Source organism: Phocoena phocoena, chromosome 11 (assembly GCF_963924675.1).
Source record: "Phocoena phocoena chromosome 11, mPhoPho1.1, whole genome shotgun sequence".
NCBI lineage: Eukaryota > Metazoa > Chordata > Mammalia > Artiodactyla > Phocoenidae > Phocoena > Phocoena phocoena.
The window spans coordinates 45,318,661-45,328,792 of record NC_089229.1 but is presented as its reverse complement, the minus strand read 5'-3'; positions in this window follow the sequence as shown (position 1 = coordinate 45,328,792).

Below are 10,132 nucleotides of genomic sequence, written 5' to 3'. Positions count from 1 at the left end.
GACACAGACTCCTTTTTGCTCACTTTTATTATATGTTATGCTGGATGAAGAGGCAGTCTGCTGTGTTTCCATTGTATCCAGTACATACTTCTTTTGTAGTAGTTGTCACTGAGTAATTGCAGTTATCATTTTTAAATAGCCATCTCTTTTACTGTTAGATTGTGTTTATTCAACAAACACTTATTGAGGATCTACTTTGTGCCAGGCATTGTTCTATGCATGGAAGATATGGCAGTAAGTAACAGCAACGAAATGTTGGTTCTCTCTTTCTCTCTCTCACCATGGAGTTCACAGTCTAGATCTGGGGTTGCAAATCCAAAGGACTCCAGAGACCAGAATGGTGATGTAAATGAGTGAAGCAGCCCAGGTGTCTTAGTCTGTTTGAGATGCAATGACAAAATACCGTAGACTAGGTGGCTTATAAACAACAAACATTTCTTTCTCATGGTTCTGAAGGCTGGGAAGTCCAAGATCAGGGAACCAGCAAACTCGGTGTCTGATGAGACCCAGCTTCTCATTGACAGCCGTATTCTCACTGCCACCTCACATGGCTCAAGGAGCAAGCAAGCTCTCTGGGGCACTACTCCCATTCATGAGGGATACACCCTCATGAGCTAACCACCTCCCCAAAGTCCCAGCTCCTAATATTATCCCCCTTGGGGGTTAGGATTTCAACAGATGAATTTTGGTGGGGACACGGACATTCAGACCATAGCACCAGGTGTAAGACGGATTCACTTGTTTGACTAGCAGATGTCTACAAATAGTTTTTACTTCCATAGAGTTTGTGCTGTTTCATGGTTTTCCTGAAACATGAGTTACTCTTGGATTATCCTTGAGATATATTTCTCTCCTATGAGAAAAACAACAGTGTATGATGATAAACTACATCATCATAGTGGGACTAACGCTTGGCTTCAGTGTCAAGGAGACATAAGGGACTGGTGGGGACTATGACACACTTGGGATGAATTCCTTCCTCAAAGGAGATACCAGCTTCTCAGCTCCAGGGCATTACTATTCAGTCTCCTCCTCTTCATCCTCTTCTCCTCCTTTTCTTCTTTTTAGGAGAGTAATATAAGCTGGATAGCTGATCTGGATTTTATGTGAACTCCTAATCTTTAAATGTTGGCTCAACTAAAAAAGTACCGTGCAGGCCAAACTCAAAATATTCCAGTTGGATTTTGTTTATATTTCATCCGTTTGTGCTCCCTGTGTGAGAACTGTGTAAGGTTCTTGGGAATAAGTACCTTGTTTTAAGAATCATAACAATATTCTCAATGATTCCTTAATTATGTTATTATCCTTCCTATTTTACAGATAAAAATGAGGTTCAGATAGAAATAACTTGTCTGAGAGTCTGAAGGTCTCTTCCTCTTTCCCCAAGAAAATAGTACTGAAATCACAGGGCTTTTGTAAACATTTAGAGGTAATATTTGCAAAAGTTGTTTTGCAAACCATAACACATGGTATTGATGTTTATTTATAAAGTGACAAAGGAGAGCTTCCATAATCTCTGGAAGGGTTGGGGAGAGAGACAATCACTTGTTTTCTTGGCAGAGATGGACTTTGATATGGCCCTTCCCAGAAGACTGGAACTTTAGAGATGTGGACAAAGAGGGCATTTCAGGCAGAGGAAACTTCCTGAACTGTTACTGGGAAGCCCATTGGAGCACAGGGTTTGAGAAATGCTGGCCTAGTTGTATGTAGCTCAGGAGTCCATTTAGAGAACTGAGTGTAAGTATGGGACTGGGTGTCCTGGACACATGTTTGAAGAGGTAGGAAATTGCCAAATTGGAGAGGGTCTGAAGGGCCAGGCTGGAGAATTTGAGCTTTATTCTGTAGGAAATAGGCATCATCAGAGGTTTGGGGCAGGCAAGAGATATGCTTATATTTGAGTTTAAGGAGGAATAATCTTTAATACTGACAGGCATGATGGAGAGCTATAGGGAACTGACCAGAAGCTGGGAAGCCAGTTTGTCCATCTAGGAAGTCACTCAACAAGTACAAATGAAGTGTGAGATTGGGAAAACTTTTCCATAATCTTTCTCTTGTCTTCAATAAGGCTGGATATTTTATGTTTCTTGTACATAATAAGGAGGTATTTGGATCTAGGCTGTAGATTTCTTCAGGAGAACCTGAAGGACTTTTGCATTATTGAATTTCATCCTTCGATCCCCAGCTGTTTAAGGGAGAAAAGTGAAAGCTCTGGACAGAGTGGTAAACATAAGTTCTTGCTTGGAAAAATTTAACTGTGTGAAGAAAAATCCATATTGGTGGTACTACTCGATGTTCTGATGTTCTTGAAATCCGGTGCATTAGGTTTGTGTGCTAGCTCTACAATGGTATGCTAGTTTAGGCTGTCGGTGGGAAGCTCTCAAACTCTGCACCCCACGCCTAACCTTTTTTTAGTGGCAGCAATTACTCTCTGCTTTATTCACTTGCTTCAGAATATTATCCAGTCTAGCAATTTATATGAACTTATTTTCTTACCATCATTTTGGAGTTGCTTAGGATGTTTTAGTTGTGGATTTTTTTTGTTTTTTTGCGGTATGCGGGCCTCTCACTGTTGTGGCCTCTCCCGTTGCGGAGCACAGGCTCCAGACGCGCAGGCTCAGCGGCCATGGCTCATGGACCCAGCCGCTCCGCGGCGTGTGTTATCCTCCCGGACTGGGGCATGAACCCGTGTCCCCTGCATCTGCAGGCGGACTCTCAACCACTGCGCCACCAGGGAAGCCCCAGTTGTGGATGGTTTTTAATGTTTCTTTTCCCCTGTAGGATTCTTTAATCTAACAGATCATAACTCATCTGCTTCTGTTGGAAGTTGGTTTTCCAGGTCTGCTACACACAGGCTCTTGGAAAAGACACAGTCAAAACACTATCTTTGTGATCTGTTATTCCCATGTTTAGGTCAGCATTCCACATCCATAGATGTTTAAATGTAGATGTCTGATAACTCTCTGTAAGTCTCTGATTTCTACTTTCGTTTGTAAATAGTCATCTCAAGAGAAAACCAGGAAAAAAAAATCCCGAGTGGAAGGAGTTTCTGCAGATGGATTCAGATTAGCATTATTCATTAACCTCAGCAGCCTGTGCTGGTTAATAATCGCTAGCACACTGCACTTTGGGAGATTACTTATTAGGTGGTATAAATGTCCCTTCAAAGACATTCTTGCTATTTCATTTAAAAGGCAATGAATTAGCTCTGGACATCTTCCATCTATAATTTCTATCTAGTGGAACTGCGCTTCTACATAACGTATTAGATTTTAGTGCTGGGAAAATTTCACCATCAAGTAGCATCTTGTTTCTCTAGCGAAGGAAATAATTGAAGGCAAGGACAGTGTCAGGAGTGATGATAAAATTTACATATTATTTTTTGACACAAATTGTTCTAAATTTATTTTTAAAGTATCAAGTAAGTACATATTTAGATCAGGAAATATATACAATTTGACACATCATTTGAAAACAACTCAAATTTTATGGTATGCAGTGTAATAGTTTAAATTCTAAAGACATTCAGACCTGGGTTCTGTCTGCTGTCAGTCACCTGTTAGATGTGACTTGGGTAAATTACTCAACCTCTATGAGCCTCAATTTCCTCAGTGCAAAAGGAGGATAATAACAGTGATGGTATACGATGTTTTTGAAGGTTAAATATACAGTGCTCGAAAAACCCTTTGCAGAGTACATGGCGCAGGGTAGGCCCTTAATAAATGGTGGTTATAATTATTATTCAGTCAAATTCTTCTAGGAATTAATCTATTCCTTGTTTTTAAGTTTGATGTATAATTTTGGAATAAATTCTTTTAGACATTACTTTGTAGAGTTTGAAATGAGAATGACTAGTTTAGAATTCAGGTTCTATCATTTGTTTAATTGTGTGATCATGGACAAGTCATTTGTTCATTCCCACATTCATCTACTTGTACATTTATTCAGTGTAGTTTGTTGCCATCTTATGCCAGGTTTGAGATACTGGGGTAAAGAGATGAAGAAGAAAGACAAGGCTTTTATCCATATAATGCTTACATTTAAATAAGACATGTGAGACAAACAAAAATATAACCAAATAAATACAAAGTAATACAATAAAAGACTTTGAAATGATGTTATAAAGAAAATAAAAACAGGCCATTGTGTTGGCAGGTAACTGGGAGGGATAGCACTAGATAGAGTTGCAAGGTCTGAGAAGATGTATTTCACTTAAGACTTGATTCACAAAACAGCCAAACATGCAGGGATCTGTGAGAAGAATATTCTAGAGAGAACTATTGGGGAAGGCCATGTACACCATGGACGAGTTTGGATGCAATTTTAAGAATAATAGGAAGTCACTGGGAAACTTTAATCAGGAGAAAGGCATGTTCTGATTTTTATTATTTAATCTTTTGGGGGATCTTTTTCTTACAGTAAAAAGTGGACCATAATGGTAGTTACCAGATAGGATACCAGAGGATTACAAGAATAGTGCAAATAAAGCACTTGACACTGGCATATATAACCACAAAGTAAAGGCTGACCATTGTTATTTTTGTGTAATTGATGTTGTTTTTAGTACAGCTGCTTTGGACTGAATTGTGCCCCCCCCCCATTCATAAGTTGAAGTGCTAACCCTGCATTGTGACTGTATTTGAGATAGGGCCTTTAGGAGGTAACTGAGGTTAAATGAGGTCATAAGTGTAGGGCCCTTATCCGATGGGCTGGTGCTCTATTTTTTTTTTTGATTTGAATTTTATTTTATTTGATTTATTTTATTTGATTTGAATTTTATTTGATTTGAATTTTATTTTATTTATTTATTTTTATACAGCAGGTTCTTATTAGTTATCTGTTTTATAGACATAGTGTAGACATATAGTGTATATATGTCAATCCCAATCTGTCAATGGGACCTAATGAAACTTAAAAGCTTTCAATTCATGAATTGAATCTCTCAATTCATCCCACCACCACCTCCTCCCCATGCTGCCCTGGCTTTCCCTCATGGAGTCCATGTGTTTGTTCTCTACATCTGTGTCTTTATTTCTGCCTTGCAAACCAGTTCATCTGTACCATTTTTCTAGATTCCACATATATACGTTAATAAACGATATTTGTTTTTCTCTTTCTGATGTACTTCACTTTGTATGACAGTCTCTAGGTCCATGCATGTCTCTACAAATGACCCAGTTTCGTACCTTTTTATGGCTGAGTAATATTCCATTGTATATATGTACCTCATCTTCTTTATCCATTTGTCTGTCAATGGGCATTTAGGTTGCTTCCATGACCTGACTATTGTAAATAGTGCTGGAATGAACATTGAGGTGCATGTGTCCTTTTGAATTATGGTTTTCTCTGGGTATATGCCCAGTAGTGGGATTGCTGGTTTGTATGGTAATTTATTTTTAGTTTTTTAAGGAACCTCCATACTGTTCTCCATAGTGGCTTTATCAATTTACATTCCCACCAACAGTGCAAGAGGGTTTCCATTTCTCCACACCCTCTCCAGCAGTTGTCGTTTGTAGATTTTCTCATGATGCCCATTCTAGCTGGTGTGAGGTGATACCTCATTGCAGTTTTGATTTGCATTTTTCTAATAATTAGTGATGTTGAGAAGATTTTCATGTGCCTCTTGGCCATCTGTACGTCTTCTTTGGAGAAATGTCTATTTACGTCTTCTGCCCATTTTCTGATTGCGTTGTTTGTTTTTTTGATATTGAGCTGAATGAGCTGTTTATATATTTTGGAGATTAATTCTTTGTCCGTTGATTTGTTTGCAAATATTTTCTCCCATTCTTAGGTTTGTCCTTTTTGTCTTGTTTATGGTTTCCTTTGCTGTGCAAAAGCTTTTAAGTTTCATTAGGTCCCATTTGTTTATTTTTGTTTTTATTTCCATTACTCTAGGAGGTGCGTCAAAAAAGATCTTGCTGTGATTTATGTCACAGAGTATTCTTCCTATGTTTTCTTCTAGGAGTTTTCTAGTGTTCAGTCTTACATTTAGGTCTTTAATCCATTTGAGTTTATTTTTGTGTATGGTGTTAGGGAATGTTCTAATTTCATTCTTCTACATGTAGCTGTCCAGTTTTCCCAGCGCCACTTATTGAAGAGACTGTCTTTTTTCCATTATATATTCTCGCCTCCTTTGTCATAGATTAGTTGACCATAGGTGCATGGGTTTATCTCTGGGCTTTCTATCCTGTTCCATTAATCTATATTTCTGTTTTTGTGCCAGTACCATATTGTCTTGATTACTGTAGCTTTGTAGTGTAGTCTGAAGTCAGTCCAGCTCTGTTTTTTTCCGTCAACATTGCTTTGGCTATTAGGGGTCTTTTGTGTCTCCATACAAATTTTAAGATTTTTTGTTCTAGTTCTGTAAAAAAAAAAATGCCATTGGTGATTTGACAGGGATTGCACTGAATCCGTAGATTGCTTTGGGTAGTATAATCATTTTCACAATATTGATTCTTCCAATCCAAGAACATGGTATATCTCTCCATCTGTTTGTGTCATCTTTGATTTCTATCATCAGTGTCTTATAATTTTCTGCATACAGGTCTTTTGTCTCCTTAGGTAGGCTTATTCCTAGTTATTTTATTCTTTTTGTTGCAATGGTGAATGGGATTGTTGCCTTAATTTCTCCTTCTGATCTTTCGTTGTTAGCGTATAGGAAGGTAAGAGATTTCTGTGCATTAATTTTGTATCCTGCAACTTTACCAAATTCATTGATTAGCTCTAGTAGTTTTCTTGTGGCATCTTTAGGATTCTCTATGTATAGTATCATGTCATCTACAGTGACAGTTTTACTTCTTATTTTCCTATTTGTATTCCTTTTATTTCTTTTTCTTCTCTGATTGCTGTGGCCAGGACTTCCAAAACTATGTTGAATAATAGTGATGAGAGTGCACATCCTTCTCTTTTTCCTGATCTTAGAGGAAACGCTTTCAGTTTTTCACCATTGAGAGTGATGTTTGTTGTGGGTTTGTCATATATGGCCTTTATTATGTTGAGATAGGTTCCCTCTATGGCCACTTTCTGGAGAGTTTTTATCATGCATGGGTGTTGAATTTTGTCAAAAGCTTTTTCTGCATCTATTGAGATGATCATATGGTTTTTCTTATTCAATTTGTTAATAATGGTGTATCACATTGATTGATTTGCGTATATTGAAGAATCCTTGCATCCCTGGGAAAAACCCCACTTGATCATGGTGTATGATCCTTTTAATGTGTTGTTGGATTTTGTTTGCTAGTATTTTGTTGAGGATTTTTGCATCTATGTTCATCAGTGATATTGGTCTGTAATTTTCTTTGTATGATTTTGGTATGAGGGTGATGGTGGCCTTGTAGAATGAGTTTGCGACTGTTCCTTCCTCTGCAATTTTTTGGAAGAGTTTGGGAAGGATGGGTGTTAGTTCTTCTCTAAATGTTTGATAGAATTCATCTGTGAAGCCATCTGGTCCTCGAGTTTTGTTTGCTGGAAGATTTTTAATCACAGTTTCAATTTCAGTGCTTGTGATTGGTATGTTCATATTTTCTATTTCTTCCTGGTTCAGTCTTGGAAGGTTGAACCTTTCTAAGAATTTGTCCATTTCTTCCAGGTTGTCCACTTTATTGGCATAGAGTTGCTTGTAGTAGTCTCTTATGATGCTTTGTGTTTCTGTGGTGTCTGTTGTAACTTCTCCTTTTCATTTCTAATTTTATTGATTTGAGTCCTCTCCCTCTTTTTCTTGATGAGTCTGGCTAATGGTTTATCAATTTTGTTTATCTTCTCAAAGAACCAGCTTTTAGTTTTATTGATCCTTGCTATTGTTTTCTTTGTTTCTACTTATTTCTACTCTGATCTTTATGATTTCTTTCCTTCTACTAACTTTGGGTTTTGTTTGTTCTTTCTCTAGTTCCTTTAGGTGTAAGGCTAGATTGTTTATTTGAGATTTTTCTTGTTTCTTGAGGTAGGACTGTATTACTGTAAACTTCTCTCTTAGAACTGCTTTTGCTGCATCCCATAGATTTTCGATCATCGTGTTTCTGTTGTCATTTGTTTGTAGGTATTTTTTGAGTTCCTTTTTGTTTTCTTCAGTGATCTCTTGATTATTTAGTAACGAATTGTTTAGCTTCCATGTGTTTGTGTTTTTTACGTTTTTTTCCCTGTAAGTGATTTCTAATCTCATAGGGTTGTGGTCAGAAAAGATGCCTGGTATGATTTCAATTTTCTTAAATTTACCGAGGCTTGATTTGTGACCAAAGATGTGATCTATCCTCGGGAATATTCCGTGTGCACTTGAGAAGAAAGTGTAATCTGCTGTTTTCGGATGGAGTGTCCTATAAGTATCACTTAAATCTCTCTGGACTTCTGTGTCATTTAAAGCTTATGTTTCCTTATTAATTTTCTGTCTGGATGATCTGTCTATTGGTGTTAGTGAGGTGTTAAAGTCCACCACTATTACTGTGTTACTGTCGATTTCCTTTTTTATAGCTGTTATCATTTGCCTTATGTATTGAGGTGCTCCTATGTTGGGTGCATATATATTTGTAATTGTTATATATCTTTTTCTTGGATTGATCCCTTGATCATTATGTAGTGTCCTTCCTTGTCTCTTATAATATTCTTTATTCTAAGGTCTATTTTATCTGATATGAGTATTGCTACTCCAACTTTCTTTTGATTTCCATTTGCATGGAATATCTTTTTCCATCCCCTCACTTTCAGTCTGTATGTGTCCCTAGGTCTGAAGTGGGTCTCTTGTAGACAGCATATGTACAGGTTTTGTTTTTGTATCCATTCAGTGAGCTTGTGTCTTTTGGTTGGAGCATTTAATCCATTCACATTTAAGGTGTTATTCATATGTATGTTCTATTACCATTTTCTTAATTGTTTTGGGTATGTTTTTATAGGTCTTTTTCTTCTCTTGTGTTTCCTACTTAGAGAAGTTCCTTTAGCATTTGTTGTACAGCTGGTTTGGTGGTGCTGAATTCTCTTAGCTTTTGCTTATCTGTAATGCTTTTGATTTCTCCATTGAATCTGAATGAGATCCTTGCCGGGTAGAGTATTCTTGGTTGTAGGTTCTTCCCTTTCATCACTTTAGATATATCATGCCATTCCCTTCTGGCTTGTAGAGTTTCTGCTGAGAAATCAGCTGTTAACCTTATTGGAGTTCCCTTGTATGTTATTTGTCATTTTTCCCTTGTTGCTTTTAATAATTTTTCTTTGTCTTATTTTTTGTCAATTTGATTACTGTGTGTCTCGGCATGTTTTCCTTGGGTTTATCTTGCTTGGGACTCTCTTCATTTCCTGGACTTGGGTGGCTATTTCCTTTCCCATGTTAGGGAAGTTTTTGACTGTAATCTCTTCAAATATTTTCTTGTGTCCTTTCTCTCTCTCTTCTCCTTCTGGGACCCCTATAATGCGAATGTTGTTGCATTTAATGTTGTCCCAGAGGTCCTTTGGGCTGTCTTCATTTCTTTTCATTCTTTTTTTCTTTATTCTGTTCCGCAGCAGTGAATTCCACCATTCTGTCTTCCAGGCCACTTATCTGTCCCTCTGCCTCAGTTATTCTGCTATTGATTCCTTCTAGTGTATTTTTCATTCCAGTTATTGTATTGTTCATCTCTGTTTGTTTGTTCTTTAATTTTTCTAGGTCTTTGTTACACATTTCTTGCATCTTCTCGATCTTTGCCTCCATTCTTTTTCTGCCACTATCATTATTCTGAATTTTTTTTCTGGAAAGTTGCCTATCTCCACTTCATTTAGTTATTTTTCTGGGGTTTAATCTTGTTCCTTCATCTGGTACATAGTCCTCTGCCTTTTCATCTTGTCTGTCTTTCTGTGAATGTGGTTTTCCTTCCACAGGCTGCAGTATTGTAGTTCTTCTTGCTTCTGCTGTCTGTCCTCTGGTGGATGAGGCTATCTAAGAGGCCTGTGCAAGCTTCCTGATGGGAGGGACTGGTTGTGGGTAGAGCTGGGTGTTGCTCTGGTGGGCAGAGCTCAGTAAAACTTTAATCTGCTTGTCTGCTGATGGGTGGGGCTGAGTTCCCTCCCCGTTGGTTGTTTGGCCTGAGGCAACCCAGCACTGTAGCCTGTAGGTTCTTTGGTGGGGCTAATGATGGACTCCAGGAAGGTTCATGCAAAGAGTACTTCCCAGAACTTC